The following is a 9,407-nucleotide window of genomic DNA, read 5'->3' on the forward strand; positions in this document are numbered from 1 at the left end:
GCCTTTGCAGGGAATGAAAGAGGAAGTAAACTCCTCAGGGTTTACTTCCTCTTTAAGGCTACTTTCCCACTGAAGCGCTTTGCAAGTATAACGACATATTTGGCGACCCATCGCAGTTTGTGACGTTACGTCGTCGCCATCTTGCTTCACCCCACGTTCGTCCACAGTAAGGATACACTAAGAAGGGGGAAAGCAGACATGTTGTTACACCCACCACAGTTTTGCATTTTACACTTATTTATAACAGTAAATTGAGTTGCTATAGCGAAATACAGGACTTACAACTCCGTCTGACTGCTTGGATGTTGAATTTTAAAAGCAGCAAACTTCTGTCAGATTAGTAAACCTGTGAGATGAGCAGAGATGCCGCTGCTTTTAAAATTCAAGATCTAAGTAATCAGGCGGAGTTGTAAGTCCTGTATTTCACTATAGAAACCGACTTTACTGTTATAAATACGTGTAAAATGCAAAACTCCGGTGGGTGTAACAACATGTCCGCTTTACCCCTTCTTAGTGTTATCATTACTGTGGACGAGTGTGGGGTGTACCAAGATGGCGGCAACAGAACCTTACTTCCGTAGCAAACTGTGATGGGTCGCCGAATATGTCGTTACAGGGCCAAGCGGACATCTTGTTACACCCACCGGAGTTTTGCATTTTACATTTGGTGCAAGTCAATCTATCCAGCTCTAAGGGTACTTTCACACTGAGGCCCTTTGCAGGTGCTAAAGTGCTAAAAATAGCGCCCCGAAAGAGCCGCTCAATTCACTCCAACGTGAAAGCACCCCGAGGGTTTTCACACTGGAGCAGTGCGCTTTGCAGGACGGTCCAAAAAATCCTGCAAGCCGCATCTTTGGAGCGCTGTACGAGCCGTGTAGTCACCACTCCTAAAGTGCCCCTTCCCATTGAAAACAACGAGGCAGCTTGAACACCGGCAGTTTTAACCCTTTTTCGGGCACTAACGGGGATTAAAACCGCCCTGCTAGCGGCCGAATAGCGCAGCTAAAACAACGGTAAAGTGGCGCTAAATATAGCGCCGCTTTACCGCCGGTGCTCGCCCACCTCGGTGTAAAAGCAGCTTTATAAATCATGAAGATAATAAAGTGCAAATAGTTAACCATATAGTTAATTATTTTCTATCTGGCACATCCCCACATGTTGTCTGCTGTGCATTATGCATGTCCACGGTTGGCCATCGTTTGATGTTGTCCTGCAATCTTATATGTATTTTCGAGCCCCTTTATATATTTAATAAAGATTATACAATTGTTACAATTAATTGCCTTTTTCTCTCCTTAGCATGCTTATTGAGCTCCTGAAGAAGCGAAATCTCGCGAAACATGTAGAGCTTATGAGTGTATAGTGTACACCAGGGATATGCAATTAGCGGTCAGGTGGCAGATGGCCCCACCCTCCTCAGCTAAGAAGTGTCAGGCTGCCGGGATTCCCACAGTGTCTCCGGTGAAGACAGAGGATGGATGCGCTGCGCTGGAGGGAGAGATCACCCGTCGCTGGATCAGATCGGCCATCGCTGGACCCCGGAGAGATGATCTTCCCTCGCTGGATAGCAAGAGTGGATTACCACCGCTGGAATCTTTTTTTTATTTTTATTAAAGGACTTTTCCCAACGGTGTGTGTGTATGTTTTTTAAAAAATGTTTACACTTTCTTTGTGAAATGGTAGGGGTACTTTTGTACCCCCTTACCATTTCTAACAGGGGGGGGGTGGGATCTGGGGGTTCCCTTGTTAAAGGGGGCTTCCAGATTCTGATAAGCCCCTCGCCCACAGACCCCCACAACCATCGGCCAGGGTTGTGGGGATGAGGCCCTTGTCCTCATCAACATGGGGACAAGGTGCTTTGGGGGGGACCCCATAGCATCCTCCCAATGTTGAGGGCATGTGGCCTGGTACGGTTCAGGAGGGGGTGGCTGCTCTCTCATCCCCCCGCTTTTCCTGCGGCCTGCCAGGTTGCGTGCTCGGATAAAGGGTCTGTTCTGGATTTTTGAGGGGAACTCCACGCCATTTTTTTGGCGTGGAGTTCCGCTTAAAATCCATACCAGACCCTTCCGGTATGGCTATTTGGGGGGAACCCCACGTCATTTTTTTTTTTTTATCAATGACTTTCAATGACTGTTATCTATATTACGGGGAGCCGATAATTCATTCAGCCGCAAGTGCTTTTAAATAACTTTTTCCTGCAGAAATTACACTTTGTGCAGGGACAGTTCTAAGCACAGGAAACATGCGCATACTATAGACACCCCCCAGGTATGACATTTAAAGGAATATTATACTTTTATTGTTTCACTTTAAGCATTATTAAAATCACTGCTCCTGAAAAAAAAGCTGTTTTTAAAACTTTTTTTTTGCATTGATCCATGTCCCCTGGGGCAGGACCCGGGTCCCCAAAAACTTTTTAGGACAATAACCTGCATATTAGCCTTTAAAATTAGCACTTAAGATTTTAAACGTTCGAGTCCCATACACTTTAATAGGGTTCTAAAGTTCACACGCAGTTTAGGTCTGTTCGCAGGTTCTGGTGCGAACCGAACCGGGGAGTGTTTGGCTAATCCTTACCGGAGATACTGCCGGTTGCGGCAACATCATCCGCGTTAGCCCAAAGCATCTCCTGGGACATTGTCTCAAAGAGGTCATCATCCCCAGCGTTGGAAAGAGAGTCCATGTCTGATTCCCTGAACTCCTCCGCTGGTAGGTAATTTCTCCCAGTCCCGCCCAACACAATGGCCCCAGATCTCTCACCATCAGTGTTAGCAGACTTATCCGATACGATCTCCCTTGTCCGGTCTGGCCCAGGGGAATTCCTGGGTGGTCCTCGACTGCGGACGCAGGAGGACTTGACTCAACCCACTCTCTCAAGAGCAGGCATGGTCGTAGCGGTAATGGTGGATGAAGCGGTGTCCATGACCTCCGGAGTAGTTCCTCCGACAATGGCAGTAGTAGTAGTAGTGGTAGTCACATCTCCCTCCGGGATGCTGACAGCAACAGGCATCGAAGCTGTGGTAGGCCTCACCAAAGGAGCATAAGCAACAGACCATGCGGTACGCCTTCGGTGGCAGCCGAGACAGCGAACAAATGTCCGGGGCTTGTGATCAGTCCTTCACACTTGCCACAAAGCATCCCAAGGGCCTCGATGTCTCCTGATGTGTACAAGATGAAACGCCCTTGAGGTGCCAGGTGAATCCCCGCATCATATCAGTCAACACAGTCCCTGGGAGTCTCACACTCGCAGGGATCCCCACAGGCGGCAAGGTGGGTGTCATTCCAGGAACTCTAAACATCTTTTTCTCTTCCGCAACAAAGTACAACCTCCTTCCTCTCTCTCCTACGACAACCTCTCGCCGCGTTGCTGTCAGGAACCATGAAACAGACAGAGACAGAAGTACAATTAAATCACACTTGTTTATTAACCCTTTCCCGCCGAGCGTACGCACATCTGCGTACTCGGCTTCCGGGGGTTATACCGGGATGATGCCCGCACCTGCAGGCATCATCCCGGTACCGTTTTTTACAGCAGGCGATTGGCTATCCAGGCATAACAACCGATGCGGCTAAAAGCCGCTCGGCTGTTATGCCGGAGGAGCGGGAGGGGACGTCCCCCCCTCCCGCCGCCTCTCGCCGCTGTTACCGGTGCTCCCGCTCGATCGGGAGCACCGATTAAAGATCCGTCGGCTCTGGCTGCTGGGGAGGAACTGGAACGAAGCCGTAATCGGCTTCGTTCCAGTCTCCTCATCGTAAACACGGAAGCGACGTCATGACGTCACTTCCCGTTTACTCGGCTGCCAATGGCGCCGGTTTTAAAAAAATATCCGGTATTCAGAATCGCCGTTTTCGGCGATCTGAATACATTGAAGTGTAAAGGAGGGGTGGGGGGTCTTTTAGACCCCCGATCCCTCCATAAAGAGTACCTGTCACCACCTATTACTGTCACAAGGGATGTTTACATTCCTTGTGACAGCAATAAAAGTGATCAAATTTTTTATTTTTTTTTTAAACAATTTAGTCATTTAAAAATAAATAAAATAAATAAAAAAATAAAAAAAAAATTTCAAAGCGCCCGCCGTCCCCGCGAGCTCGCGAAGCAAAGAAAACGCATACGGAAGTCGCGCCCGCGTACGTAAACGGTGTTCAAGTCACACATGTGAGGTATCGCCGCGATCGTCAGAGCGAGAGCAGTAGACCTCCTCTGTAACGCTAACCTGGTAACCGTAAAAAATTTTTAAAGCGTCGCCTATTGAGATTTTTAGGTACCGTACTTTGTCGTCAATCTACAAGTGCGCGCAATTATAAAGTGTGACATGTTTGGTATCTATTTACTCGGCGTAACATTATCTTTCACATTTCGCAAAAAAATTGGGCTAATTTTACTGTTTTTTTTTTTTTTTTATTCATGAAAGTGTCCCTTTTCCCAAAAAGTTGCGTTTAAAACACCACTGCGCAAATACCGTGTGACATAAAATATTGCAACAATCGCCGTTTTATTCTCTAGAGCCTCTGCTAAAAAAATCTATATAATGTTTGGGGGTTCCAAGTAATTTTCTAGCAAAAAATATGTATTTTAACTTGTAAACACCAAATTCCAAAAATAGGCTTAGTCATGAAAGGGTTAATAAAAATAAAAAGGTAAATAGGAAAAAGCGTAGTCAAGCAAGCCAGAGTCCAGTAGCCAGATCGGGTAGTCAGCCAGTCCAAAGTTCATAAACCAGATCGGGTAATCAGCCAGTCCAGATGTCAGGGATCCAAGGTGAGCAACTGCAAGCAGGATGGAAGCCAGGAGGGATGTCAGCAATCCAGTCTTGAAACAACAGCAGGAAATGGTTCCTAGTGATGTGACCAAACGTGAAGCCAATGGAGAAATGAGCTGGAGACTTTAAATAGGCTGGCCAGACGAGCATCATCAGAAACAGCTGGTAACAGTGGCGCCCAGAGGAGGAAGGGCTAAGCCAGCCCTGACAGTTGCCTCGTGTAGGGAGAGGAAATAGGCAAGACTCCTCCCACTTGCTCCTCTGGTCAATAATTTTTTCACAAAATGGCGCAGTTCCAAGAATTCAACCCTCTACCCTGTAGTTACCACGTGTACAGTTCTTTCGTTGCGAGAGGTAACGGTAAATCCCGGACCCGAGCCCCCACATGTAGCACTGACCCCCGAAGGAGCGGCTGATTTGCCGGGCCTACCGTTACCTTCTTGACCTCGTGTATGTCTAGGGGACTCCCGAGGTAGATGGCCCAAAGAATTGCAGAAACCTACACTGGATCCGCTTTTGGGATTTTTATTTGCAAAAAGGAGTAGACAAAATACAGTCTCTCAATAAAGCCCCATACACTCTATCAGATTTTCTGCTGATTTTTTCCTGCAAATTTACCAAAACCATATAATAGGAGGTCAAACCTTAGGAGTTTTCATTTGTTTGCAATCAGGCAGGCCCTTCACTACATTGTTTTGGTAAATCTGAAGGAAAAAATCAGCAGAAAATCTGATAGTGTGTATGGGGCTTAAGGGTTAGAGCAGTGATTCTCAACCAGGGTTCCTCCAGAGGTTGCTATGGGTTCCTTCAGCATTGGGCCATTTCTGACTCTCTGATAGGGATGAGCTTCATGTTCGACTCGAACATTATATGTTCGCCTGTTCAGCGAACAGTGAACAATTTGGGGTGTTCGTGGCAAATTCGAAAAGCCGCGGAACACCCTGTGCAAGTCTATGGGAGAAATCTAAAGTGCTAATTTTAAAGGCTAATATGCAAGTTACTGTCCTAAAAAGTGTTTGGGGACCTGGCTCCTACCCCAGGGGACATGGATCAATGCATGGGGTTCCCCCAAATTCAATTACCAGGCCCTTCAGGTCTGATCTGATCCAGAGACGGGTGATTCCCATATACTTTAATAGGGTTCTAAAGTTCATACGAAGTTTAGGTCTGTTCGCAGGTTCTGGTGCGAACCGAACCGGGGGTGTTCGGCTCATCCTTACTCTCTGATAAGTTCCCACCCACACCATTGATCTTTTCAGCTATCTGTAAGGTGATAATTCTTCCCAATGACCACAAGTGTAAGGACCATTCTTCCCACTGACCATCACACTCTTATGTATCATGAGTTGTAGATTTCTAATTTTTAGCAGGGGTTCCCCCGAGACCGGAGAACTATTTCAAGGGTTCCTTTGTGTTGAAAAGGTTGAGAAAGGCTGGGTTAGAGGGTTTAGGTAGAAAGTTCAGGTACTCCTGGAACTACTCAAAATAGGTCTCTAACTATAGAAATCCAGAGAATAGCCACTCACAACTGGATTCTCGCAGCCACCGGATAGACCTCCTCTCATTAGGCCTAGCAAAGCCTCTGCCACAGACTTGCATATGGAACGTTTGAATAAAGTCTCTGCCACAGACTTGTTGTAGAACACTTGTAGTAAACTGAAGGATGTAGACAAATTTAGAGAGCCCTCATATGGTACCAGTATCTTGTCGCCGGTCCGGCGATACCGTACGAGTGTAGATTCACTTGGGGTCTTTCAACTGAGCCTCCAGGGTCTTTCTGAGAAGCCAGCCTTCCGCGTGGCCTTCTCCCAAAGAGTCCTCCCCTGGTTGCTTCCTCAGTTGCTGGGCCTCTCCACAGATGAGACGGCACCGGACCACCTCCGAATCCTCCAGTTACTTTGCATCGGGCTAGCCAGCCCCGAGACTTGGAATTGGGTGGATCAGCACACCAGGCCATGAGGGCTTCGGGGGCTGGTCAGGAGGACCAGGACCAAACAGACAGAAAACTCCTCTGGACCAGAACCCAGAAGCATGTGATGTCAGTACCTTAAAGAGGAAGTAAACCCTGATGGGTTTACTTCCTCTTTCATTCCCTGCAAAGGCAAAGCATAATGGACTACTATGCATCGCATCGCATCACATCACATCGCATAGTAGCCCATTATGTGTCACTTACCTAACACAGGAGCCAGCGAAGTCGCCGCTGTCCCGTGTAGTCCACCGCATCCATCTTGCTGGTGGCGTCTCGCAGCTCTGCCGCTGTCATTTGGCGAAGCCGCGATGACGTCACTCCCGCGCATGCGCACGGGAGTCGACACGCGCGGCAGCTCCATTTTTGGAAATGCTGCGCTCAGTGCGCCTGCGCGCCGCTGTCTACGGCGGTGCCCGTTTTCGGGCAAATATCTCCTAAACCATATAGATTTAGGAGATATTGCTTGGACCTACAGGTAAGCCTTAATCTAGTCTTACCTGTAGGTCAAAGTGGTTTGTAAGGGTTTACAACCACTTTAAGTACTATCTCCCAGAATGCACAGCAGGATGACACTCCCACTGGGCTGGTTCTGAGAAAAGTGGCACTTTTTTGCGCCCAGCTGAACTGCTTTCTCACACTTGCCAGTGATGACAGCGCCACATGTTGCCAAGAAGAACACAGTGCAATCCAGCTAAACTGGTGCTGAAACCATATTTTGGTATACCGTATTTATCGGCGTATATCACATGCACCGGCGTATAACACGCACCCCAAGTTTAGGAGGGAATTTTAAGGAAAAAAACTTTTAGGAGGGAAGTTTAAGGCCGCGTACACACGTGCGGACTGTTCGCCCAACCTTGTCCGCTGAACAGTGTTTGGGCGGACAGTCCGCTCGTGTGTGGGGCTTCAGCGGACAGTTTCAGCGGACAGTTGGCCGAACAAGGTCTTATGGAAATTCCGAAAAACTGTCCGCTGAAACAAGGTTTCAGCGGACTGTTCGCTCGTGTGTAGGCTTGTTCGGCCAACTAAGTCTCGCGCATGCTCAGAAAGGATTTCCACGTCGGAAGGTTGCATTGCAGTGTATAGGACGTCGTATTTTTCATCCCGTCGTACGTGCCGTTCACGTCATCGCGCACGGTTTCAGCAAACTGTTCGTCCGTCGTGTGTGGCCATGTCCGTCCATGCTAAGTTTGAGCGGACTGTTCGCTCAAACTGTTGGACGGACAAAGTTGGGCCAACAGTCCGCGCGTGTGTACGCGGCCTAAGGGAAAAAAAAGGTACATTTAAATGCCCATCAATGCAGCCTTATCAGTGTCCATCTACAGCCTTGTCAGTGTCATGCAGCCTTGTCCATCATTGCAGCCTTGTCCATCATTGCAGCCTTGTCCATCATTGCAGCCTTGTCCATCGTTGTCCCCTTGTCAGTGTCATTTTCAGCCTTGTCTGTTTTATTTTCAGGTTTTATTTTTAAAAATGGTGCCGCCAAGATGTCCTGTGTATCTTGGCGGCGCTAGGTATTTCTCGGCCGGCTTTCGGCCGCCTTCGGCCCTTCTCGTCAGCTTTCGACCGTTCTCTGCGGTTTTCAGCCGCCGAGAAGGGCCGAAGGCGGCCGAAAGCCGGCGAGAAGGGCCGAAGGCTGCCGAGAACGGCTGACAGCCGCCCGAGAACGGCCGAAAGCCGCCGAGAAGGGCCGAAAGCCGTTGAGAAGGGCCGAAAGCTGCCGAGAAGGGCCGAAGGTGGCTGAAAGCCGCCCAGAGGCTCCAAAATAGTGGAGGATCAGCATATAACACGCACCCGTGATTTTCCCCTGATTTTAAGGGGAAAAAGTGCGTGTTATACGCCGATAAATACGGTAATTAAACCCAAAACCAAACTGCGGTTCTAGGAACTTTAAATAGAGAAAAACACATTGCGCATGCTCTTCAGGAGCCGGCGCTACAATAATAACAATAATGTACTGCAGAGTTTACAGCTCCTGGGGATAAAGAAACAGGACTGACGGTGACCTTACTATACAGTTAGAATCATTTAGAGGGGAAAATGCACATAAAGAGGAACTTCAGTCATTTTTTCATCTTTCCATCTATTAAATCTTCTGCTCTTGCTGTTGTTGTTTTAACTTTGGATAGTAAAACATTTTTGTCTGGTCATTAGTCTAGGCTTATGACTTATGGTTTATGCAGAGCTCTCTCTCTAGTGATGAGTTTGCTAGGAAAGGAGGGGGGATGAGTCATAAGAGGACCAATGAGAGTTGCAGAGCTGGAGGTGTGCCTCTGTGTAAATCCAGGAAGTGAACAGGCAGCAGCTTCAGCTGCCCACAGTTAAAACGGCTGCAGCCAGACTCTGTGGAGGGAGATTTCCGCAACATATTTGGCAAGTACAGAATCACAGTATATATAAAATAATATGCAAAGTGGTTGGAGGGAAGCTTCAGAATGGCAAAGATGTTTTTATTAATTATGTAAGCCGAATGCCGTTCCTCTTTCACACGATAAACTTTTATTTTTAGTACTGTAAAAAAGATAACCATGTCAGCTCAGTGCCCAAATCGGACTCATACTTGAAGAAGTCCGCAGCTGCCCACATCCAACATGGCCGCTCTGTAAACCAAGACGTCCGTTGTTTCAACAGATTAGGCGACCCGTCTGAATGTGTAAGCCCTTGTACACACG

This window comes from Lithobates pipiens, unplaced genomic scaffold (assembly GCF_037356315.1).
Source record: "Lithobates pipiens isolate NorthernLeopardFrog02 unplaced genomic scaffold, aLitPip1_a1.2 Scaffold_10, whole genome shotgun sequence".
Taxonomy (NCBI): domain Eukaryota; kingdom Metazoa; phylum Chordata; class Amphibia; order Anura; family Ranidae; genus Lithobates; species Lithobates pipiens.